Source organism: Phacochoerus africanus, chromosome 10 (assembly GCF_016906955.1).
Source record: "Phacochoerus africanus isolate WHEZ1 chromosome 10, ROS_Pafr_v1, whole genome shotgun sequence".
In the NCBI taxonomy this organism is placed as follows: domain Eukaryota; kingdom Metazoa; phylum Chordata; class Mammalia; order Artiodactyla; family Suidae; genus Phacochoerus; species Phacochoerus africanus.
In genome coordinates, this window is record NC_062553.1 from 81707021 (window position 1) to 81734285 (window position 27265).

At 39.8% G+C, this 27265-nt stretch overlaps 1 protein-coding gene across 1 annotated transcript in view; it reads left to right on the forward strand.

The window, feature by feature from the left end:
* Positions 1-21048: 21048 nt before the first annotated feature.
* The window catches only part of TTC29 (tetratricopeptide repeat domain 29), a 233915-nt gene continuing 227698 nt past the window's right edge, over positions 21049-27265 (forward strand). The window contains exons 1-2 of the mRNA XM_047799227.1: positions 21049-21205; positions 21790-21836. The gene's annotated coding sequence lies outside the window, so the exon portion shown is untranslated. The remainder of the gene's footprint in view (positions 21206-21789; positions 21837-27265) is intronic.

Sequence of the window (27265 nt, forward strand, 5' to 3'; positions counted from 1 at the left end):
TGGGAAGAACACCTCATTCTCTCCCCAGTCTGTTGCCTATGCTTGTCTAGTGCAGAAGATAAGAAGGTGAACGAATCATGCACGGGAATCACTCATCGGTAACTTTTTTTTTTAAGGGCCACTCCTGGGGTGTATGGAAGTTCCCAGGCCAGGGGATTGAATTGGAGCTGCAGCTGCCAGCCACAGCCACAGCCACAGGAACACCAGATCAGACCCGCATCTGTGACCTATGCCACAGCTTGCAGCAACTCTGGATCCTTAACTCACTGATCGAGGCTGGGGATCAAACCTGCATCCTCAGGGAAACTATGTCGGGTTCTTAACCCACTAAGCTACAACAGGAACTCACAGTAGACAATTTTTATGTTCAGTTACAAGGGCACCTTTTGTGATGAGAGAAATTGTGCCTCAGTTTCACATGACAAGCTTCAGTCGATGCTGGGGGAGGCTAGCAAGTCATTATATTCCAGAGAAATCGTTCTTCCAAGTCCAGATTACTTGGGTTCTTTGAGATTAAAAGACGTGGTGAAGCTTTTTGATCTGCACCAAAGAAATATGTTTGGTGTTAACACTGAGTTACATTAGGGTTGATTAGTCACGTGGTGGATTTTCTGTATCCCTTGCTTTCTCTCCTTTTCTGATTTTTGGTCATTTTGCTGCTCATTAGCAATCCCGTGAGACATAAAAAGAGGAAATATAAAAGAAGGTAAAACTGCAATCAACTATGTTCTATTATTTCTCTCCAGTTTACTCAGATTTCGCTGGGCGGGGGGTGGTGGTGGGGAATATTGGACATGTTGGCTGAAAAATTCCTGGCTTATTTGTGGTCCATCGAAGGATTCAGTGGTCCATCTCGCTGAAGGAGACATGGCATATCACCCTTCTTGTAGTGTGCTGGAGAGAGGCCTGACCTTGTAAGAGCTGGATACCCTGTATTCTTTCTTCTCCCTCTGCTTTTAGCTGGACGCTCATGTCATCCTTTGGATTTCAATTTCCTCCTTAATTTGGACTGGATGATCTCCAAATGCCTAAAAAGCTTCTATTGAGCCACTAGCAGTTATGAAAATTTATTTGCAACTAGGCGTCCTTATACCTGGTGACTGTTAGTCATCATTTTATAGGAAAGTCATCATTTTATGACAGTTTGGTGCATGTTTTTGGTCATAAAACAGAGCCAGAAATCTGGCCTTGCTCTCATTAATCCTTTGCTCTTTTCCTATGCTCTAACCTCCCTACAGACCTCTGGTCAGTTCCAATGGCCAACTTCTTACTCTCCTTGTTCTCAAGCACTCATCAGAAGTGGCCTCCTCTTCCATCCTCAGCTTCAGATGTGTGAACTTAACTGTGACTACTCAACTCGTCCTAGAGTTCAGGGCCCTGGCTATCCAATCTATCTCCTTAGCACCTCTAGATTTCCAGTAATGCAAATGCTAACTCTTATTCTAACATAACTCCAACACTTATTCTAACATAGATCCAATGCTTATCCTAACATAACTCAAACATGCTCTTTCTACCTCTTTTAAAACTTTATTTTTTTTTCTTCCGAATAGTCTTACTGCTATGTGAAGTCTTGAGCCAGAGAATGCAATTTTGGTCTGCTTTCTTTTCTTTTATCTTTTTTTTTTTTTGTCTTTTTAGGGCCACACCCACAGCATATGGAGGTTCCCAGGCTAGGGATCCTATTAGAGCTGTAACTGCGAGCCTACACCACAGCTACAGCAATGCGGGATCCCAGCCATGTCTTTGACCTATACCACAGCTCATGGCAATGCCAGATCCTTAACCCACTGAGCAAGGCCGGGGATCGAACCTGCATCCTCACGGATACTAGTCAGATTCATTTCCACTGAGCCACGATGGGAAGTCCTCGTCTACTTTCTTATTTCCTGGATATTAGCAGGGCAGCGGTATCTGAGTCTTCAGGGACTCATTTTGACTTTATCCTAATTTCCTTCATGGTATGATGTATGTTTCTTCATATGGAGCCAGTGTTCTTAACCAACTATATGAATGAATTGATAAGATAAAAGAAACTTTCAGAGTAAACTGCATAATGGAGTTCATTTAAATACACTAAAATACCAAATGTTTCTTTGTTATATACTACAAACCAGAATGAATTTTTTGAAATGAGATCATGGGCAGCAGAGCTTAATTTCTTCGATAAAACAGTATTCCTGTTGAATAATTTTTCTATTTCCCACCAGTTGTTTAGCACCTTATACAATTTTGCTCATCCACAAATAGTTTTTGCTGTCCAGCTGCAAGGAGAATGGTTAGTTGGCTTCCCCCAGCTATTACCTCCTACAGGTGTACCTCAGCTCTCAAGACAAGACCACGCTCTTCTCGAGATACCCTCAGGCCAATGACTGAGCAAAGCAGTGGTGCAAGGTTGTGGCTAGTTGGAGTCCCTCCTTTAAGAGGCAGTCTGCATCCCAGAGCGCCCCACAGAACCGGTAGGGACCTTGTGGCTTTGTCAGCCATGTTGGCTCCCCTGTCCAACCTTACCTTCTTCCTTTTCACAGCTGTTATTCCATAAACCTGTTCGTTTCACTCCAACAAACAAACAAACCTAATAGTTTTTGCTTGTCATTTTTAAAATAATTATTACAAAATATAAAATGTCTGTGCTGTTTCTAGTAATAATTAAAGCAGTTTCCTTCTGGTTCTCTGGGGGTAAACTTTCCTTGTCATGCATCAGACTAGATCCTTTCTCTTTGCCACTTTTGCCATTCTGTTTCACTCTTTTTTTTTTAACGATAAACCCTTCATTTTCATTCTCTCTCTGAAAAGGTATATTGAAGTTTCTAAAGATTTCAGACCCATACTGCATACCTGTGTCTTGAGAAATAGTTAGATGCAATGAAGGAAGTTTGATATCTTTGTAATGATAATTTAATGGCTGTACTACTTGATGTTAGAAAATTCCTCAAAGTAAAATAGTCCGAATGAGATTACAATGTGTGCAGTCATTAAGAATATCTGATAGGCATGGTATGAATCATATATTAAAATGTGTCCTGACTTAAATTTAAAGCATTACCTTAAACAATTCTCTATAGAATAAATAGTATCTTGACCTAGATTTTGATTATTATCTTTCATTCAATCTCGAAGAAGACCTTCAAATTCACTTGCCTGAGGCACTCCTGAGCTCCAGGTTTTTTCATGCTCATAAAAGAAAGATAAGAGTCACTCTTGAGAAGTGAGAAATCCTACAGTAAAAACTCAGTGTGGGTTTACTTCTGTTTCTGTTAAGCAAATTGCATCTTTGCAGACCCTTAGCTTATTGTGATCAATAGTTTATTATTTTTTGACTTTTTAACCTGAATCCACAGCTATCCTATGTTAGCATTACTACAACTAGAGAGTAAGAGAGTATGGTTCAGATATATCCCATTAGGTGATTTTAGTTTGGAAGTAATCATCTCTAACTACTACATTCAGATTGCAATTTAAACAGGAATGACTAATGACCGAAAGCCTAGAAACAAAGAGATCACATAAATCCAATCAAGGATGAAGGTAGACTAGTAGATTTGGATCACTAGGGCTGAATCAATGGCTCAAATGGAAACGGGGTGCTGGTGAGGGGGGAAACCAGAAGGCCTGCATGGGGAGTTGCTGGCCACAGAGATGGCTACAGAGGGACTTCAGCCAACCTCGTTTTTTACTGTAGCCACATCACTCCCATTCTCCAAATTCCAAGCAAATATTAAGTGTATATTTAAAAAAATTATTTCATGAATGTTGGTGAACATAGTGATAATAGCCTACTGGTTTAGATGTTGACAAAGCATCTCTATTCAGTGTCAGAAGCAAGTTTATATGATTAATTTTCCCCTATTACATACCAGGTTAACGCTTCCTTCTTTGACGGTTTTCGTCCTGTTTCTGGTTTTAACTACAATGAGTATTCTATTTCCAAATATACATCACTCACACTAAGTTCCAGACATGTTTATACAGCAGCGTCCTTGACATCTCACTCCTGAGTATCTCGTGGACATATCGAATTTAACATGTCAGAATAGCACCCTGAATTCGCCCTCTTTCTGTTCCACCTGAGAAACCCAACTTTACCTCGCTCAGGTTTCTCCAATTCAGTAATCACCATACTTCCCGTTGCTAAATTCAAAGATCTAGGATTTGGATGGCAGCATTTAAGTGTCTCCTGACTCTTATCTCTATCTTTTTTTTTTTTTTCCATACTCCATTTCTACCACTTCATTCTCTCACCTAGGCTAATGAATGCAGCTGCCTTCTGAGATGTCTTTCTGTTTACTCTGGTCACCTCGGCGCCTACCCTTCACAAGTAACCAAGAAACTTTTAATCATGTCACTCCCTTGTTTAAATTTCTCCAATGACTTTCTAATATACGTATAGTAAAATCTAGTTTTCTTACTTACCATGGCCTAAGGTTCTATGTAGACACCTTTCTACCTCATCTCAAATGTATTCCTATCCCATTGGATCACTGTCTTCCAAACAAATGTGTGTTCTAACTCTTGGGATGTGAAGTAACTTCTATGTTCAGTAACAAATTGCTACAAATTTAGCAAGCTAGAACAACACACCTACTATCTCATAGTTTCTGTGGGTCAGGAGTCCAGGCATGGTTTGCTGCTGCTTGGGGACTCACAAGCTTCAATCAAGGGATTGGCTAGGGCTGTGTTCCCATCTGAAGGTCTAAGTAAGGAAGCATCATTTCCTTACTGGTGTGGTTTTTGGAAGTGTTCAGTTCCTTGTGGCTGTGGTTTTTCCAAAGCCAGCAGTAGAAAAAGAGAGAGAGAACAGAGTGAGTCGGATAGCAAGATAGAGTCCTATATCACAAAAAAATAATCATGGAAGTGACAGCTCATCATTTTATTGGTTAGAAGTATATCATAGGCCATTCCTGTTGTGGCTCAGTGAAAACGAATCTGACTAGCATCCATGAGGATGCAGGTTCGATCCCTAACCTTGCTCAGTGCGTTGAGGATCCAGCATTGCCGTGAGCTATGGTGTAGTTGCAGACATGGCTCGGATGTAGTGTTGCTGTGGCTGTGGTGTATGCTGGCAGCTGCAGCTCTGTTTTGACCCCTAGTCTGAGACTCTCTATATGCCACAGGTGCAGCCCTAAAAAGACAAAAAAAAAAAGCAAAATAAAACAAAAGACAGAACTACATCATAGATATTATCTGCCTAAACAGGAAGAGGGTTATCCAGAGCTATAAACACCAGAAAGAGTCAGTCACAAGGAGGTGCCTGAATTGTCTGCCACAGGCCAACATACAGTTCCGCCTATGGAGTTTCACCTGTTTATTCCATCTACCTGTCATGCTCTCTCCCAAGATCTATACCTGACTTCCCTGTTCCATCACATGCTCGGGGTTTGGCTCAAATGTCACTTTCACAGAGAGGTCTTCTCTAAGAATTCATTCTAAACATCCCCCCAAAACACACACGCACACACACACACCACACTCATATTATATTACCTTGTTTTATCTTAGTTGTGGCCCTGAAATCATCGTGTTCACGTATTTACTATGAGTCCCATCCCCACACTAGAATGGAATGTGCAAAAGGCCCATTAGACTGGAGACCTAGGTGTCTTGTTTCACACTGTATTTTCAGCCACTTAGAAATTATATGTACTAGCATAAATAATGTTGTTGGGTAAATTTAAAAAACATTGGAAAAAAATACCTGATAGTTCATAATTTTACTTAGGATAAATAACTAAAAGAATTATAAGATTCCTATCTGAAAATTTCAAAAAATGAATAAATTTATCAAAGTTAGTTTCCTAATTCTAAAAATTAGTTTCCTAATGTGAACAGCAAAGTATAAAAGGCAATGCTTCCAACATATTTGACAACCTAGAAAAAATGGACAACTTTCTAGAGACCTACAGCCTGCCAAAACTGAATCAAGAAGAAATAGATCAACTGAACAGATTGGTCACTAGAAATGAAAGTGAATATGTCATAAAAACACTCCCTACATACCTTTTAAACTTGCACCCCAAAAAATCAAATACCTGGGAATACACCTGACCAAGGAGGTAAAGGACTTATATGCCAAGAACTATAAAACATTAATCAAGGAAATTAAAGAAGATGTAAAGAAATGGAAAGATATTCCATGCTCCCAGGTTGGAAAAATTAATATTGTAAAAAATGGCCGTACTACCCAAAGCAATCTACAGATCAATGCAATCCCTATCGAATTACCCATGACATTTTTCACAGAACTAGAACAAACAATACAAAATTTACGTGGAACCACGGAAGACCCAGAATTGCCAAAGCAATTCTGAGAAACAAAAGTCAAGCAGGAGGCATAACTCTCCCAGACTTCAGGCAATATTACAAAGCCACAGTCATCAAGAAAGTGTGGTACTGGTACCAAAACAGACATATAGACCAATGGAACAGAATAGAGAACCCAGAAATAAACCCAGACACCTATGATCAATTAATCTTTGACAAAGGAGGCAAGAATATAAAATGGGAAAAAGACAGTCTTTTCAGCAAGCATTGCTGGGAAACCTGGACAGCTGCATGCAAAGCAATGAAACTAGAACACACCCTCACACCATGCACCAAAATAAACTCAAAATGGCTTAAAGACTTAAATGTAAGACAAGACACCATCAAACTCCTGGAAGAGAACATAGGCAAAACATTCTCTGGCACCAACCTTGCAAATGTTTTCTCAGGTCAGTCTCCCAAAGCAACAGAAATAAACAAATGGGACATAATCAAACTGACAAGTTTTGCACAGCAAAGGAAACCAAAAAGAAAACAAAAAGACAACTTACAGAATGGGAGAAAATAGTTTCAAATGATGCAACTGACAAGGGCTTAATCTCTAGAATATACAAGCAACTTATATAACTCAACAGCAAAAAAGCCAACAACCCAACTGAAAAAATGGGCAAAATACCTGAATAGACATTTCTCCAAGGAAGATATACAGATGGCCAACAAGCACATGAAAAAATGCTCATGGCACTGATTATTAGAGAAATGCAAATCAAATCTACCACGAGATACCACCTCACAGCAGTCAGAATGGCTATCCTTAATAAGTCCACAAATAACAAATGCTGGAGGGGGTGTGGAGAAAAGGGAACCTTCCTGAACTTTTGGTGGGACTGTAAGCTGGTACAACCACTATGGAGATCAGTATGGCGACATCTTAGAAATCTATACATAGAACTACCATATGACCCAGCAGTCCCACTCTTGGGCATCTATCCAGACAAAACTTTCCTTTAAAAAGACACATGCACCTGCATGTTCATTGCAGCACTATTCACAATAGCCAAGACATGTAAACAACCCAAATGTCCATCTACAGATGATTGGATTAGGAAGAAGTGGTATATATACACAATAGAATACTACTCGGCCATAAAAAAGAATGAAATAATGCCGTTTGCAGCAACATGGATGGAATTAGAGACTTTCATACAGAGTGAAGTAAGCCATAAAGACAAGTACCATATGATATCACTTATATCTGGAATCTAATATATGGCACAAATGAACCTTTCCACAGAAAAGAAAATCATGGACTTGGAGAATAGACTTGTGGTTGCCAAGGGGGAGGAGGAGGGAGTGAGGTGGATGGGGAGCTTGGGGTTAATAGATGCAAACTATTGTTTTTGGAATGAATTAGCAATGAGATCCTGCTATGTAGCACTGGGAACTATGTCTGGTCACTTATGATGGAGCATGATAATGTGAGAAAACAGAATGTGTACATGTATGTGTAACTGGGTCACCAGGCTGTACAGTAGAAAAAAAAATTGTATTGGGGAAATAAAAATTAAAAGAAAGACAATACTTGGGGAGTTCCCGTCATGGTGCAGCAGCAACGAATCCAACTAGGAACCATGAGGTTGCGGGTACAATCCCTGGCCTCGCTCAGTGGGTTAAAGATCTGGCGTTGCCATGAGCTGTGGTGTAGGTCACAGATCTGGCATTGCCATGGCTATGGCGTAGGCCAGCAGCTGTAGCTCTGATTTGACCCCTAGCCTGGGAACCTCTATATGCTATGGGTGTGGCCTTAAAAAGCAATAATAATAATTTTAAAAAGACAATACTTGGAACACCAAAGTCTGAAATAAAATTTATGATTATTTATACCTTCTTATTTTAAAATGATTATGAAGGAGAAGGATAGGACTTATAAAAATTTCTTTATGTCTGTAGTGAAAATTCTGTTCCTAAATATATAGTATTTATATGAGGATCAGCACAATCCTGTATACATGGTAGTGTGTCACTTTGTGAATTTTGCAGACTCTAACCACAAATTTCATCTCCTATGCCTCTATAAATTGGAAAAATAGAAAAACTGAATGAATGACTGTAATTCTTACTGGGGTAACAAATATATTGAAATAAGCTGCTCCATAGATTTTCATGGGAAGGCAGTCGTTGGTGAAAACACCAACTCAGTGTTGAGCTCTAACAGTCCTGCAGATTTTAAAAGAAAAATATTTGCCAGTCCACCAAGAAATAATCAGGAAGCAGAAACTGATTTATATTAACCAAACATTTTAAAAACTAGTTTTAAATTTTATACCCCAGCTGGCCAATTTGTGTTCAAATCTGCATCCAAGAAGGCAACGGATCCTGATTCTTTACTTAGGACCTAACTTCCCATTTCACTATAGAAATCTGTAGTAGATCAGAAAGTCCACTGGTGAGCACAGAGTGTGATAGGGGTCAGATGCCTGCCAGGCTTTGGCCACCTGTGGGACCGTATTATTCTTGGGAGAGTTCTGACTGGATGACTAGGATTGGCCATTAGAATCAGCTGCAGCTTCTCTGGAGACTGTTTTAAGACTCGTGGCAAGTTTTTCCTCATCTACTGCCTTCTGTTTTTGTCAGTCATGACATTATCTTTTCTAGGCAACTTATATTCCAGTGGAACCAATTCAGGTACAATTTTCCAAAAATACAACTAGGTCTTTATAACCACGAGCCCTCAGCCTCAGAGGTAATAGTTTTACAAGCCATGTCATACAGTGGGTGACTTTTACAGGTGCCTCATCTGCCCATGAGAGTTGATTCTCCCAGCTCTCACTTTGACTTGATAACCTCCTCCTCTCACTGTTTTCAAAGCCTCTTGATACAACCTCTTGGGTACCTGTAGCTTTTTATGAATTGACTACATGCATCACTCTTTATTTTATTAAATACCTGCGTAGGTCGTTCTGGTGGCTCTAACAAAGAAAAACTGAAAAATATTTTTGTTATGAATTTAATCAATATTTTAGAAGAATAAACTCTTGGAAAACATCTGAAAAATTTTCTATCACAGTTTTCAACTTTTTAATCACTGGAACAGAAGGTGATGCAGAGAAAAATGAAAGTACGGAAATAAACAATTTGGGCGTCAAATTTATTGAAAATATTTTACTCTTCTTAACCATGTGTTTTTGAGAAGAAAAGCATGACATTGATGTCCTCTTCTGGAATTCTTGTGTTTAGTGACTCATGGGATGAACTCTGTCTACTGAGAATGCTCACAGTGATGGTTTATTAGAACTTCAACAGCACTGCCATCTCCATCTTCTTTCAATCTGAGTGTTTTTTGAAAAAGGAGAGGTGATTTGGAGAATTTTCCAGGCTTATTATGTATTTCAAATGAGACACACTTTTTTTTTTAAGGAAACCAGTAAGAATCATCAACCCATCAAGGTTCTTCTTTTACAAAAATAAGCATTTTTTTTTTAAGGAAACCAGTAAGAATCATCAACCCATCAAGATTCTTCTTTTACAAAAATAAGCACTATCTATGAGTTTCATAGAAAATTAAGTGCATAGAGTAATTCATTTAATTTGTGGTAAGCTCTTGTTCAGTTCAAATAGCCTAGCAGATATTCTTCTGCAACTTTAAGGGTCTCTTCCTTCCACAAAACTACCTACCATTTCAAAACCAGTTTGGGGGTCAGAAGAGAGGGGACTGTAGGGCTGAAAAAAAATTGAATAATCAGTTGATAGAGCACTCAAATAGACATTTTCTCCATCTGGGCAAAATAGACAAAAGGATAGGCCATTTCAAAGCCCACTGGGAGGGTAGCTCAGGTGGCATTCTGACTTTGAATATCAAGACATAAAATGTTGAAGAGAATTCAGTAGTTTTTAGATGTATTGATCAGGGTCCTTCAAGAGCTGAGGCAAAGATGGGGTAATCTGCAAGGGTTTTACTTGAAGATATTCCTATTTGAGACAAAATAAGAAAGAAGCTGGAGAAGGATAAGAGAAATATTAGACTGTGATGCAATTCTGACCCCAAGGAGAGAAGGAAGGGTTAAGTGGAAGTAATCCTAGACTGCTAGAAGATTCAGAAAAACCATAGGGGAATCCTCAAGGCAAAGTTGGTTTTCACAGGAGTCCAGGGTCTCTCAGGAATGGGTTTGCCTTAGTATCTGTGACGCAGGAGTCATTAGGTCTAAGTGACCCATGAAAGGTCAGGAAACACAAGTTTCAAAGCGCAATAGCTGGGACTTTTGATTAATTACAACTCCCTGTCATTAGCTGTTTATGATGTACATTCTCATAACCACTGCAATGAGTAATATAGCCTTAATTATCTTATTATCCCAGAAAAATATTAAGGTGTTACTGCCAAAATCATTCATAGAATCACTGAAATTATTTTTTAGGGGGTTTGTAATATCCAAAATTCTGCCTTCCTGGCTATATTAGTATTTGTTTCATTAATCTTCTATTTTCTCTTATGGTCCTTCATGGTACTTAATTTTAATCGATCACATGGACTCATTATTATTATTGAATGTAGAAGGGCATGACAGAAGTATTCCCAGGAGAAGTTGACGGTCACTAAACTGGCCCATCTAAGATGGCATTTTTTAGAAGGATTACCCAAGTCAAAGACCCCTTCCTCAGTTTTGGCGATGAAAAACTTGACTTTGCAGCAAACTCAGTAGCCAATCTTAGTAAAGCTTTTAACCCAAAATAACCTGATTCACACATACACACAAACCAAATGCCAGTACATTAATTAATTTATAGTGAGAATATAATTTCCAGGAGAACATAAATATTCATGTCAGCTAGTTAGCCAGCATATACTTTCCTTCCAGTCTCTACATAGAGAAGTAAATTATACTGATGAGGTTGCTTGGTAAGCATGGGGTCAGTGGAAAGTTAACTAAAAGCATAATTTAAGAGAAAAGCTTCGAGTCAGCTAGACCAAGATTCTTTATAGAATGTTCTTTTTTTTTTTTTTTTTTGTCTTTTTGCTATTTCTTTGGGCCGCTCCCATGGCATATGGAGGTTCCCAGGCTAGGCATCTAATCGGAGCTGTAGCCACGGGCCCACGCCAGAGCCACAGCAACACGGGATTCGAGCCGCGTCTGCAACCTACACCACAGCTCACGGCAACGCTGGATCCTTAACCCACTGAGCAAGGGCAGGGACCGAACCCGCAACCTCATGGTTCCTAGTCGGATTCGTTAACCACTGCGCCACAACGGGAACTCCTAGAATGTTCTTATAATTAACTCATTTCACCTATACAAACGAATGGATTCATGGCAACGCCGGATCCTTAACCCACTGAGTGAGGCCAGGGATCGAACCTGAAACCTCATGGTTCCAAGTCAGATTCATTAACCACTGAGCCACGATGGGAACTCTGGGTTTTAAATTTTATTTTCAAATCATGACTTTATTTCAATCTTCTTGAGGATCGCTCATAATTTTCCCATGTCCCAGGTATAACTAATGCTATAAAATCAACCTCTGTTCCAGTTATAATCCTGAATATATGAGATTAATGAATATGTTATCATGTGTTCAGGTTTTCATTGCCTTGGTTGGAGCTCAAAATTTTATATTGCTGTATTGTTTGGGAGACAGGCTCATCTTCTACAGCTCTCTGCCTCTGTATTCTGGAATTGATTGCATATTCAAAAAGTCAGGGGTTTTCTGCCATTCTATTCCTTTCAGTACCCCTGATACACCTCTTCTTTTTTTTTAAGGCTTTTTTCAAGTCACATTTCAAGCACTCTCCCCTCTGTGAACTCTTTTGTGACTTCCAGACTTCTTTTCAGTCCTGGGCAGCTTTGTGGTCCCTCCTTAAGGCACCAAACATGATGTCCTCTTTATAGCACTTGCCATGTGGTACAGTGGACGTCCACAGAATTGGATGATCAGGGAAGAGTACCAGCCACAATGGTCTGTGCTGTGGCAGGTTCCACTGGAATAACTGGTTATGAAAACTGGCTGGGGGCAGGTAGCTAGTGGGGTTGAAATGCCTGGGGGGCCTGAGGTCTGTACCAGGGAAGAAAGAGTCCAAACTGAGTGCCAAGTTTAAGAGTTTATATAAGAGATGAGTTAGGAGCAGAGAGGATTAGGGGCAGATTGGGGAGCAGAATGTAATGGAAGAATACAAGGACATCAAACCAGTTCTCCCTGATGCTGGTGAAGATGTGCCACAGGGCTTGAAAGCAAAGAAACAGTTCTCTTTTCATGTCTGTCTTCACTTCTAGGCTGTGAGTTCCCCGAGGACATTGACTTAACTTTATATTCCTACCAGAGCAGACCATCTGGTTTGTTGAAATGATGGATGGATGGATGGATGGATGGATGGATGGATGGGTTTAGACTTTCAAATTTAGTGTTTAGGACTGTACCATATATATATATATTTTCTCTTATGTCTAATTCAGCCTTTATTTATACTTTTATTTACTAAGTTGTTTCCCTGGGAGACTGAACTGGAAGTTACAGTAGAATTTTACCAAATGTGATATTTGTCATCTTGTTTATAACAGTCTTTGAGAATGTCATTATATGCTATATTTTTTCATGAATTTAGAATTCCCCTTGCATATACACAGTTAGATCTTTGTCCTTGGAGAATGGGAAATTTCATTTCTGAATTACATTGGAAAAAGACTGATATACCGCTTAATATCTTAGAATGGTATTTGTATACATATAAGTAGCTGGGTGGGAGTATATATGCATGTTTCTTATTATATGGACACATAATTAAGGTTTCAAGAGACTTGACAACAATTGAAGCATATTATTTTGTGGAAATTTGTCTCCACTTGTAGAAAACATTGCCATTATACCTTTATCGAGTATGTGAAGGCACAAAATAGTGAGTAGAATTAGCAATAAACATATATGTATGTTCAAGTTCAAGTGGTATTTTTTAAAGAGCAGATTTAGCAGTCTGAGAACAGAACTGCACCAATAAAAACCAAAAATAGAAAATGCTGAAAAAAATGAGCAAGGAAGTTTTAATAACAACTAGTGTTTATAGACATTATTAAACAAAGTTTCTTCTTTGTATGCTTTTGATTTAAAACCAATGTGGTTTGTACATATTAAGAAAAAATCAATTATAAGTGGTATCATATGCTTGTCTTTCTCTGACTTACTTCGCTTAGTATAATCTCTATGTCCATCCATGTTGCTGCAAATAGCATTGTTTCATTCCATTTATGGCTGAATGATATTCCATTGCATATATGTACCACATCTTCATTATTCATATGAAATCATTTATACATGGAATCTAAGAAAAATGATACTAAAGAACTTATTTATAAAATGAAAACAGTCATAGATTTCAAAACTAATCATATGGTTACCAGAGGGAAAACCCTGGGGCCGGGGGAAATGATAAATTAGGAGGATGGGAATAACATGATAACATATAAATAAATAACAAGGGCCTACTGTATAGCACAGGGAAATCTACCCAACAATTTGTAATAACCTATGTGGAAAAAAAGAACAGCTACTTGTATACGTACAACTGATTCACTGTACATTTGAAACTAATACAAGATTGTAAGTCAACTGTACTCCGATAAAGTCTTCTTAAGCAGAAAAAAAAAAAAACCACAACTAAAACTAGATTACAACCAAAGAAAGATACTTTAGATGTTAAAGAAGGTAGTTTAGGTTTTCAAGCTAGGTCTTGACTCTCCAGGCTTCTTAGCTGTTGATAGTTTTAAGGAAATCATTTCTCAGACCCTCATTTTCACACGTGTTCTTGGTGTGCTAAAGTCCTAAGCCTTCAGTTTGCTCCTCCTCCTTTTCTTTTCCTTTTTCTTTCTTTCTTTCTTTTTTTTTTTCTTTCTTCATTTTGTCTTTTTAGGGCTCTACCCACAGCAAATGGAGGTTCCCAGGCTAGGGGTCGAATTGGAGCTGAAGCTGCTGGCCTACACCGCAGCCGCAGCAACGCAGGTTCCGCACCAAGACTGTGACCTACACCAGAGCTCATGGCAACGTCAGATCCTTAACCCACTGAGCAAGGCGAGGGATAGAACCTGTGTCCTCATGGATGCCAGTCAGATTTGTTTATGCCGAGCCACGATGGGAACTCCCTGTTCCTCCTCCTTTTCCAGTCCCTTTTCATTTTACAAAATCTTGCCAAGCAAAGGGACAATTTGAGAATACATCATTCAAAAACTTTTCACTGATTCTATTCAATTGAATCTTAAAAGCTATGTTTCTAGGTTCTTTTAACTGCAAAATGCTTGCAGCAATTACAAGAGTGTAATACATATTGGTAAAATCTATAAAAAGTCTTTCATCTCTAAGTTCAGTATAAAAAATATTACTTGCAAGCATCAATAAGTTAAACTTTTTTTGTTTTTACCTTAGAATATCTAGTGCAGTGTACTGTTTATGTAAGATCAATAAATATTGACTAAATTTCTCCACCTGATTTATTGTACCAATGAAAAATATTTAAACCTCCAAAACATTTTATAATAGTTTCAGCCAGGTCAAAACTTCATCATTTGACTATATAAACAGGATGTTTTGGCTCCAATTTTTTAAACTAATTTTGTCAAATATCTATGTGACAATAGAGGGAATAAATGTAGTTATGATACTCTTTAATGCAATTTCTTAATAGAATTTTAAGAATTTCCACTATTACTTTAGAAAACATATAATGTTGTCAACTATTGTGTGAATAATTGATATTGTCTGTAATTAATACCTATTAATCTGTGATTAAATTTTATCTCACTTGTAATACTTTCTTAATTATTGTGTAAGTTAACTCTCTTTTGTCGCAAGTAATAAAGTCAACTCCGGCCAACTTTAGAAAAGTGAATTTATTAGAATGCTATTAGAGTGCCACAAAATCATTGTGTGGCTATGAACCAGACCTGGGAGGGGCAGGTATCAGAGCAGATCCTGGACTTAAAACAACAAGAATTTCAGTTATTATCTCAGGGCAGGATTCAGCTGCAGACATGAGAGGTTATAATTCATTCAGGCTCGAAAATCTAAAGATATGCAAGTAAGCATTTTGGTTTGATGTGCAAATTTCAATAAACTGTCCTTTACATTGGACTAGAGTATCCATCCATCCATCTCACCCCATCCCCACCCCCTAACTTCGCTGAGGTGAGAGACTCCTGTATTTTTGCAAGATGTTAATTTTTCCTTTTGGCATGATTTGTAGCACCAAGGTGTGGAGGGTCCCTGCTCATTCCTGCACTCCAGGTTCTTTTAGATGACCTGTCAGTGCAGTGATCCAGCCTGATATTCTGAGATAGTAAGATAATTAAAGTCTCTGTGAACTAAATTGCAGCAAAGAGCCAGAGTTGACATATTACCAAGCTGAAAAATAAAAGTGCACTGCTGTCCCTACTAGGTAAAGGCAATTGCTTCTGGGTTTTTTTTTGGGGGGGGGGGGGTTCTATTAACAAAAATATAGTGGGCAGGGGAGTAGATACCATGTACCAAGTTGTCCCAGGAAGAAGGCTCTGTGAGGAATAGCAGCACAATGAGAGCTATCATCTGGTGAAATTTTAATTCTTCAAAACAAAAATCAATTTTGTCCATCTAACCCAGAGAATTAAACAGAAATACACAGGAATTATCACTCTTAAATTTTCAAGTCTGAAATTCTGTCATGATGCGACAGTACTTTTGATTTACTATTTTGTAGGGAAGCACAGGACTAGTTTGCAATTAATCTATGGTGGCTTTTGTCTATCTCCAGGGTTACATAGAGCCACACTATTTCCCTTGGCTGAGAGAGGAATGAAATGTACTGGCTCTTGATATATAGTGTGCTGTTTAAAGTCTGAAAAACCCTTGGACAGGTGCTTGTCTACACTGTTTATTCAAAATATGTAGATTGCTACTCTGCACCTGTTTTACCTGGTTATGTAGCCTATTTTGGCTATGCAACTGATGAAATATACAAGATCCCTTGGCAAAAAAGGGAAAGCTTGTACACTGTTGGTGGGAATGTAAATTGGTATATTTATGATGGAAAAAATATGGAGCTTCCTCAAAAAATTAAAAATAGAACTACCTTATGATCTAGCAATCCAAGTTTTGAGTATTCAGAAAAAACAAAAATCAGTATCTTGAGGAGATATCTGCATTCCCACATTCACTTCAGGATTATTCATAATAGCCATGATATATAAACAAGCTAAGTACCTTCAATGGATGAATAAGGAAAATGTGATTATGTCATATAATGATATAATATTTCATATGTATAATAGAATATTACTCAACCATTAAAAAGAAGGAAATCAGAGTTCCTGTTATGGCTCAGCAGATTAAAGACCTGACATTATCTTTGTGGGCTTGATCAGTGTATTAAGAATCTGGCTGGTATTGCCACAAGCTGTGGCATATGTCACAGATGCAGCTCAGATCTGGTGTTGCTGTGGCTGTGGTGTAGGCCTGCAGCTGTAGCTCTGATTTGACCCTTAGCCTGGGCACTTCCATATGCCAACAGGTGTGGCTGTAAAAAGAAAAAAAAAAAGAGAGAAATCTTTCCATTTGTAGTAGCATAAATAAACTCACAGGGTATCATGCCAAGTGAAATAAACCAGAGATGGACAAATACTGTATGATGTCACTAATATGTAGAATCATAAAAAAAATAAAAGCCAACTTCATAGAAGTTGAAAATGGAATGGTAGTTACCAGGAGTTGGGGGGAGGAGGAAATGGGGATATGTAGGTCGAAGGATACACACTTTCAGTTACAAGAAGAATAAAATCTGAGGAACTCATGTTCAACTTGGTGATTAGAGTCAATAATATAGTATTGTATCCTTGAAATGTGCTGAGAGTAGGTCTTAAGTGATCTATCCACACACACAAAAAGAGGTAATTATGTGAAGTGATGAAAGTGTTAATTATCTTGATCTTGGTAATTATTTTGCTATATGTGTATGTAGTATGTGTATATATATATATATATATATATATATATATATATATACCATAAATATATGTTTACAGTAACTGTAAATATTAGTTTGATTACTCATGAGTTTGATACCTAGCAATGTCATGATCAGTTCAGCATAGCCCCAGAGCTCTGTAGATAGGCCAGTCTAAGGAACGCAATGATGTGGCTGTATATTACAGTGAATACACCTAACTTCATACTGAGATGTAATCATCTTACCTCCTTTACCCTGGAAAACATGCCATTTCCACTGAAGTCCTGATGTTCATTTCAGTTATACCATTTCCCACCAGCACTCATTAACCTGGGGAAATAAGTCAGCAGAGAACCTACAGAGTCTGTGGCATTTTCATCAAATCACTGGTGAAGGAAAATTTTTCAGGACTTTCTTAGGGAACATAATTCAGAGGTAAGACATATGCCATGTGCACCCAGCATTCCTATCTCTGAAAGACTTTAAGATTCTTCCTTTAAATTCAACCAAAATTTTTTGCAACACAATGTACTTTCCAGGTGGTCTGACATTCATTAACTAAACCAGGACATGTTTAAATGAAATATACCTAGTCACCCAAGATAGCATGTGGAATCTAGGGTCTCTGGAAAATATCCCCATTTTGACAAATTTATTCTTTGTAATATTATTGTGATTCACCCTTATTGTTCAAAAGCCCTCACAGTCCATTCTGAAGGAAAAACAATGTCCCTAGAGTTTGGCTAAGATGAAGTAGTAAATTCCTCGTGTGTGTGTAGAGTTTTGCTGACATAAACTAGCAATTTCTGTGCATGTGTATGAGCCTTTTCAGAGTTTGATTTTCTCATTTTTGTCCCCAGGACATGATGTGATCCACTTCTAATTATAGATCTGTGGATATTATGAGATATTGAATAAGAAAGAAATTAGTGTATTTTTTTCTTCAAGGAAACAACCTTTGGCAAAGACCTAACAGTGTCTCTAAGCAAGGAAAAAATAGCCACCTCAGACAAAGGAGGAAGCTTTTCTGAGCAAATATGCTTCAGTGGAAGACATATAAAAGGGCATTTGGACTTGAGGTTACTCAAGTCTTCTGAATATGCGCAGGTAACTCCAATTCCATTGTTAAAGTAGCACTCTTCTCTCGAATATCCTAACAGCCACATGGGAGATCTTCCCTAGCTGTAGAATCAGCTCTTGCTGTGATTAAGTCACTTGACTTTTAAGGATTTTTTAGAATTTATTTCTTTATTAAAGTATAGTTGACTTACAACATTGTGTCAATCTCTGCTGTATAACCAAGTGACCCGGTCATACATCAATATACATTCCCTTTTCTTCTATCATCTTCCATCATGGTCTATCCCATGAGATTGGATATGGTTCCCTGTGCTATACATAGAACCTCATTGCTTATCTATTCTAAATGCAATAGTTTGTACAGGATGGTTTTATAGATGGAGTTTTAGTCCATGTTTTGAGAACTTATTATTTTGAACTTGTCATTCTCTTGTTTTTATTATCCAATGTCACCAGAAGCATGTACTTAACCTTAAATGCTTGAATTCCTCACATTCCTCTTTAGTGGGAGCTCCATGACCTGTTGGAGTTTTACCTTCAGTGGATGTTGGTTACAAGTCATCTGATAATTACCGTTTCACCAAAGGTGTCACAGTTCGCTCTTTCCTTACAAAACTATGAACTAGAGCCTCATTACCTCTCATGTCAATGCAGGCAGCCAATCCCAAGAACCCTACGTTTCCCTGAAGACCCTTTCCCACAGTCCAGCCGCCAGAACCAATGTTTGCATTAGTTAGGATTCAATCCCAAGGAACAGAAGTTTACTAAAAATTTACTGTATGTTAGGCAAAAGGAAATGGACAGGGATCTGAAAAATCAGGGTGGGGAACTGGCAGGAATCTATGCAGAGTCTGAGGTTAAGGAAGCAGAAACCACAGCTATAGTTCCTTGGAAGTATCTTGACAGGGGGCTCCTGCAGGTATGGAACAAATGCCAAACATTTTCATGCTCCTTGTTGTGGTGCTCAAAATTCAAATTCTGAGTTGAAAGCCTGAAACTGGCCTTGCTTATGTCATATTCTCTCTTGGCTAGAGGAGTGTGAGATACCTAAGTCTGGACTGTATCTAAGGGAAATTGCTCTTTCCTTAAGATATACTTTCAGATAAAGGAAATGGATGCATAACAGCCAACCCACATACAAATAAATTGATCTGATTGAGATGTTTAGAAAATTCTTTTAGCTCACTTATCTATTTCAAGTTTAAGACAGGTAGTTTGTGGCGTGACTCTTAGGAGTTAATCAGTACCTCCCTTTTGCTTTTCACCATTTTCTGATTTTGTCTGATATTTTCTTTTCCTCTCTTTTCTGTCTTTTCCCTTTCCCTTGGCCTTAATTTAGTATTCCTTTCCTGAGAAAGGTTCAGAGGATGACAAACAGTACATGTGTTTATCTCCCTTTGTCACCCTTTGTCACCCTCTCACCCCTAGACAGGGAGCAGGAAGCCATGCTCTAAATCATGGCCCTTTTATAAAAAACTTTCAATGAACTTTCAGAGGGAATTTTAGGCTCCAGGTGGTATCTCAGGGTTGACTCTTTCTTATTCTGTCATAGAGGGAATGGCCTGAGAGCTACTTCCCTAAACCCTCACCCTAAAAGAACCCGAAGGTGATATGGCTTGCCCACCTCATCCACAGCTATGAAAACTCTCACCCAAGGAGGAAGTTTGGAGAGGAACAGTCCTATTTAAACAACAACAGGGAAAACACGCTAGAGATCTAGTCTCTCTCATGCTAATATGAATTGACATCTGTGGGGTTAAAGTGTTGCTGGAAACTGGGAAATGAGTTTGTGAGAATAGATGGGGCCTTGTGGATGTGAGGGATCGCGTGGAGCCCAGTTGTAAGTAGACACAGTGATCAATTGAATGTATAATGTAACCTTACTTGGTGGAAATAGTTTAGTAATTTATTGCAGCAAATTAGATGTTGGAATGAAAGTGTGGTTACAGTTGTTATGCCTGTACTCCAAATAGAATCGATTTATGGTTAATAGAATGACTGGTGTGAGCAGTATTGCCAGTTCACTCTCCTACAGCATGTGACAGTCGGCAATGAATAAAAGCTTCGCTTTCCAGCACATCTATATTTGGGGAGTAATAAGCAACAAGCCTGACTCTCTTGCCCTCCATCTTATGAGATAATGAGCAAGGAAGCTCACTTCTTTACACTTACATATGAGAGAAGGGATGGAATCACTGGCTGACATTAAGTCGGTGTAAATATAAAATCCTGAGTTTTGAGGGGAAGAAAAATATGTGTATATATTTGGATTATCTTTCCGGAGACAAGATTGGGGAAGGAGTTTGTATGGGGCACGAGGAAAGATGGTTCTGACCTCAACAGAATCTAAAACTGGAATGAACAACTTGCCCAGCTGGATCAAGTGGCTTCGGGTATTGGGGGTCTTTAATGCCACGCTGAGTGTTTTTCCATCAATCTGTGGACGACAGGGATATGTTGCAAAATGTTGAGAATGTAGTGCCATGAAGGAAATGAAGCAGGGCGGCAAATAAATTCGAGGCCCTCGGATTAGGTGAACTAATTCCTAAAAACGGTTTAACCTGAGAGCCAACTGGCGGGAAAAACCTGCTGGGTCTAGAGGCCCTGTACCTCCCTCCGTAGGCTCCGCCCCAAGGCTCCTCCCCCGCCAGACTCCGCCCCGTGCCCGACGCCCAGAAGCTGCCCCAATCCCCAACCCCGGTTTAGCCTGACCCCGCCCCCGCCCGTCCGGACTCGCCCCCTCGTATCCCTGGAGACGCTCGCGCTTCCTCTCTCAGCGCCCGGTCTGCAGGGTGTTGGAATCACCGAGGGAGAGGGGGACAGAGCCAGCGCTCAGCGCCTGCCACCAGTGGGGGACGCATTTCGGCGAAACGGAACACCAGAGTGGTTCCCTAGGGCCAGTCCATCGAGGTTCGTGACGGACACCTGCGAGAGGTTGTTCTTCCAGGCAGTCCCTCCCCTGACCCCGACCGACCTTCCTCAGTCAGTCTAGGGACTCACGCTTCCTGGGCTAAGGCCTAACTATTTACTTCCAGAAATGAATAGAAGGAAGCACAGGGAAAGGCTCTCTTCTCGCTTCCCAGTTCACCCTGGGAGGGCAGTGGAAAAATAAACAGGAGTGGGAATGTATGGATTAGTCCTGTTTAAGGAGCACGAGGGACCTGAGATGCCCTCAGTTTAGGTAGATAACCCCTTGTAAGTCTGGGGGGGAAAAAAAAAAAAGTATCCTAGTGTCACTTTGAATAAAAATATATCAATACATATGCATATTTCAGATGCACTGGAATTTCACTGAATTAGTGATTGTTGTCTCCAATAAGAGCTATACTTCATGATTTTTTTTAGAGTTAATCTAAATGCATAGTTGGTATCTGGTGTTGTATGAATAAATCTTATTCCATGATTTGGAGCAAGGAAGGAAGTTATTCTATTAACCAATTTTTAACTTTTTCTCTTCTCTCCTTTGCCATTATTCTTTGCTTCCAAAATTTCAGGCTGAAGTCCAGAAACCTGGAGAGACCTTCAGCTGTAATCTGAAAAAGTAAGTAGAGTGAAACATGGCCTGCCTTCAAACGCTTTTCCTGCTTTAAATTTTGATTTAACCATCAATAAATGTCAGTTAGTAGGAAAGATGTGGTTTCTGTTTATTTAACAACCTAATTACTTACCACGGAGTGCTGGAAGTGTCCAAAAATTATGATACAAGCGATAAACATTTATTGACTTTTGCAGCCATTTTATGTCATTATTTTTTCTTTTTCAGGTGCAAATTGTTGTTATTTCTCCTGTAGTTTTCTTTAAACTTAAGGAGTAAAAGTGCTTGTGATGATAATAGGAATAGTTTCAATTCTTATCCATGATTTGTTGATGATAGTGAAATCATGTTTATTTGGAACTCCCTTGAGGACACATAAGAAGTTTGCTGGCTGTGGTTTATTGGTTTTATTTCTTGCACATCTCAGCTTTTACCCCAAAGTGACTGAATCCTGGAGACAGAGCTCGGCCTCTGACATAGTTACTCCCCAAGTTGCCTCTGTCTGTATAACTCTAGCCTCCCCCCCACCCCACCCCCGCCTTCCTTTGTGTTTCCTGATAAGGGTATCTCTGGAGATCGTGGGCAAGAGGGTTACTCTTTGAAGAATTTGACTTGGGGGCCAGAAATTTAAACTCACACCATGGGACACATTCAGCCTGATCTACCCCCCTCAAACCTTTCATCCTGTGTTTCTCCATTCTCATTTGTCTTTGTGTGTGGGGGCCAAACTTAGAGTGTAACTGTGATACAGAGCCAACCAGGAGATCAAAGAACCCACCAAATCTCTTCTGAATACCAGCAGTGGAATGGCTTAGGGCATCCTTTTGATCTGTCTCAGCACCCTTGGTACCTCAAGTAGTCCGGCCCATTTGGTAGCTCTGGGGGGCTGCCTCCAGGTCCCCCTGGTGGAGTGTTTCTCCCCTAACCTCCTAGGGCTAACCTTATTCTGGTACCAGCCAGAGAAGTCCTTCTCATTGTCCTTCCTGACCTACCTGAATCTGAACCGTCCACCTTCCTACAGTGGCACCTGTCTTGTGTGATTGTCTGTGGGACTGAGCTGGACAACCCTGACGAAGTGCCATCATTGTTAAGGATGATGGGTGCCATTTCTGCTTCAGGCCCAGATCAGTCACCCCCAGGACTAGCCCTATTCTTCCTGGTGGGAGCTCACCTAGGAGCTGGCAACACAGGACCAAACCAGCAAAATGATCCAACTCATATTAACAAAGAACAAAGGGCTTTCTTCACTTGACACATATAATTTCAGCCTGCAATGACCAGGCCCCCAAAACACACCTGCATTTGTTCTCACTTATTTTCCCCTTGGCTGCTTCTAAATGCTAGAGTGCAGCTATTTCCTACTTTAAGAAAATTCAGCATAAATAAGACTGAACTTAGAAAACGTAGACGAGATGGTGATTACTTAGATAAGAAAATTATTTGTTACAGGATCCCTTTCCACATTTGATGCATTTCAAATATTATGTGCAACAGAGAGTTCAGTTCACACATCACCTATGGTGTAAAACAAAGTACCTTTCCGTAGCCTTTTATCGATGGTGAAAAACAAAACCCCGCTTTCCCAGCGGGCATAGGCAAGGAGGATGTGGAGTTTAGAGCAGCAAGAGAGCCTGTCAACTTCCACCCTAACTCAGAGCTTAAACTTTCAACATAGATGAGTTGAGGGATTTTTTTTCAACACCCAGTTAATAACTTTTCTTCCGCTTTATCATTCAGCTCTGACCGCCCCCCATTCAGAGTTGTGCCTTGAGGCTTGCCAGCAGGGCTTGCAATACTTACATTAAACTAAATTTGAGAGTAAAGGTGCTCCTGCTGCTAATGTTCTCAGATCAGAGGAGAGCAAAATGAAGGAACTGGCAGCTGAAACTTTAATGGTTGGAAGCGTTGACTCCGATTTTGAAAAAAAAAAAAAAGCACAGTTGATCTGTGTGACAAAGAAGTTAGTGCTCCTCTCCATGTATAGCATTTGCATGAGATTTCATTAGATGCTTCTATTTTTCTAGCAAAAATAGCCTAACCCAAGTAAATATGAATAAAGAATACATTTCATATGACAGCCTGGTAGGCTGGCTCCCAGGGGGTGGGGTGGGCTTATGCACAAAGTGATGGGATACAGAGCTGGGTCAGAGCTTGTGGGGCTCACTCCCTCTGTCTGTGTATAAGTAGATGGATCTTCCTAATTTTTGGAGAAATTACAAGTACTTTTTTTTCTCATTTTGAAGCTCCTTGGGGGAACCCTTCAAAGGTCCCTGCAATTATGCAGAGATCCCCTCACCCAGTGCCCTTGGCAAGCAAAGTGGGGGCTCTCAGGACAGAGTCTTAATTCATCAAGAAAGGAGTGCCTGGACTGAAACAAGCACAGGCATTGTTTCTTTCCCTTTCCAAGTCCACTAGGGACAGACAGGTCCAGGTTAAGAACTGCAGTGGTCCAGATTTGCTCCCTAACCTGGGAAGGCTCTGGAACAGAGTCTTCACAGCTTCTCTGAAGTAGATTCACAAGAGGTAGGTTTGGGGCACCTTTGCCCTTTGAATCTATATGAGATCTAATCCTATGCTAGTTTTACCTTCTTACCATATGTTCTACATAGTGTTGCCATTTAGTAAGTTCTGGTTATCCAGTTAAGTAGTTGATACAACATCTGATCAAAAAACATCAATTTTTTTAAAATACAAGAGTTAAGTCATTCTGTTAGGAAGACTAACATGTACTATTTAAACTGAGAACTTTAAAGCTGTAACTGTATAAAAATAAGTCAGCTTTATGTTTCATAGATCATGTTACACATGGAATATCTGGGCACTTATTAGGATTCTGTTGTATCTAAAACATGACATTGATCTCCATTAGAGTTTTCTCTTGAATTATGCAAATTATTTTTTTCAGGTCATAGTAATCTTTTTTTCTGAAACACAAGACTGCCTATTTTTACACTGAATTTTCAAAGATTTTCCCTCAAGTCTCATGCTCTTCCATTCTCCGTCCACCCCACCCCATGGCTTTGTAGCACTAGAAGAATATTTTGTCCCTGCTGCCATGGTGATGCTACCTCGCATCTGACCATGTCTTTCCACTGCTACCTAAACCATCCACTGTCACCCAGATTTCACAGCAACCTCCAGCTGGCCTCCTCTGTCTTCCCTTCTGCCCCCTACAGTCTAAATCCAAAAGAGGAGCCAGAGCGATCCTTTTGAGATGGAAGTCAGATCATGTCACCCCTCTACTCAAAATCACCCCATCAAAGTCACAGTTCTTTTATAACTTTCAAGACCCTATACTATCAGAACACCACCAAATTTCTCCTTAGCTTCTCTGAATCTATCTTTCTCTGCTCTTATTCATCCTTTGGCTGCTGGTGAGCACTGGGTTGTTTCTAGTTCCCTGCTTGATTTTTTAAGATCCTATCATCCTCTGATCGCCTATATGTTTTGCTTATTTGTACATTGTCTGTTTCCCCACCACATCCATCCTATAATGTAAATTCTGTGAGGCCAGAGATTTTTATCTTTTTGTTCACTGCTACATCATCAGCACCTGGAATAGTACCTGGCACCAAGTAGTAGCGTAATAAATATTTGTTGAAAATATTTAAGGCCCAAACTTATGGTGATTTACCCAAGGTCACACAGATAGTAAATCCTGGAGATAAGTGATTTAAAACTGAAACAAGCCTTCCAGCTGCTTGTGGGACTAATGGTAGAAGTTTAACTGATGGACATAATGGTGGTGGAGCCAGCGGTCGAGCAGTAGGTTCTTTTGTGTCTGAAAACCCTTGCAGCATGTGACAGTTTTTCCATTCTAAGTCCACCAATTGATGTCCATACTTCTTCCTCTTTTTTTTTTTTTTGTCTTTTTGCCATTTCTTGGGCCGCTCCCGCGGCATATGGAGGTTCCCAGGCTAGGGGTCCAATCGGAGCAGTAGCCACCTGCCTATGCCAGAGCCGCAGCAATGCGGGATCCGAGCTGCATCTGCAAGCTACACCACAGCTCAGGGCAATACTGGATCCTTAACCCACTGAGCAAGGCCAGGGATTGAACCTGCAACCTCATGGTTCCTAGTCGGATTTGTTAACCACTGAGCCACGACGGAAACGCCCATATTTCTCCCTCTTTAGGGTGAGGTTTAGGTAACTTGGTTTTATAGATCCACTTCATTATTGCTCGCTTACTTTCTACATTGCATTTCCCAAAGATGGCCACAACAATGTCTTCATCCATCTTTCTCTTAACACATGACTCTGATACTTCCCCATTAATAGGTGGGTCTCCCTCCGTTCATTAGCCTTAAATCTGGGGAGACCTATTTTTACATTGGAGGTGATACCAAGTAACTTCCAAAGTCAGGCCGTATAAGGGGATACTACTTCCTCCTGGCTTTTCTTTGGGTACTTGCCTTAGGAGCCCTGAGTTGCTACTTAAGTCTGAGGCTGCCATGTTGTGAGGAAGCTCAAGCCAAATGAGAAGGTCACATGTATGTATTCTGACAGACAGCCCCAGTTGAGGTCCCTGCTAGTAGTTAGCATCAACCACCAGATATATGAGAGAAGACACAGATGATTCCTGTTTCCCACCACTGAGTTATCCTCAAGCTTCTGAGTTTTCCCAGCAGAGGCCCCAGTTATCATGGATTAGAGAAGAGCCATCCTCATTGTACCTTCTCCCAATTTCTTACCCACATTAAGTGTGAAAGATAATACACTGATTGTTGTTTTTTTTTTTTTGTTTTGTCTTTTTGCTATTTCTTGGGCCACTCCCACGGCATATGGAGGTTCCCAGGCTAGGGGTTGAATCGGAGCTGTAGCCACTGGCCTACGCCAGACCCACAGCAACGCGGGATCCAAGCCGCGTCTGCAACCTACACCACAGCTCACGGCAACGCCGGACCCTTAACCTACTGAGCAAGGGCAGGGACCGAACCTGCAACCTCATGGTTCCTAGTCGGATTCCACTGTGCCACAAGGGAACTCCTGATTGTTGTTTTAAACAATCACTACAATTTTACAGTTATAGTTGATTTACAGTGTTTCAAGTGTATAGCAAAGTATGCATGTGTGTGTATTCTTTTTCAGATTTGTTTCCAACATAGGTTATTATAAGACATTAAATATAGATCCTTGTGCTATACAATATGTCCTGTTGTTTATCTATTTTATAAATAGTAGTATGTATCTGTTAATCCCAACTTCCTAGTTTATCTCTGCCCCCCTTTCCCCTTTGGTAACCATAAATTTGTTTTCTGTGTCTGTGAGTCTATTTCTGTTTTGTGAATAAGTTCATTTGTATCCTTTTTTGAAGATTCCACATATAAATGATATCATATGATATTTGTCTTTCTCTGTCTGACTTTAACAGAATAATTTCTGTGTCCATCCATGTTACTGCAAATGGTATTATTTTGAATGACTAATATTCATAT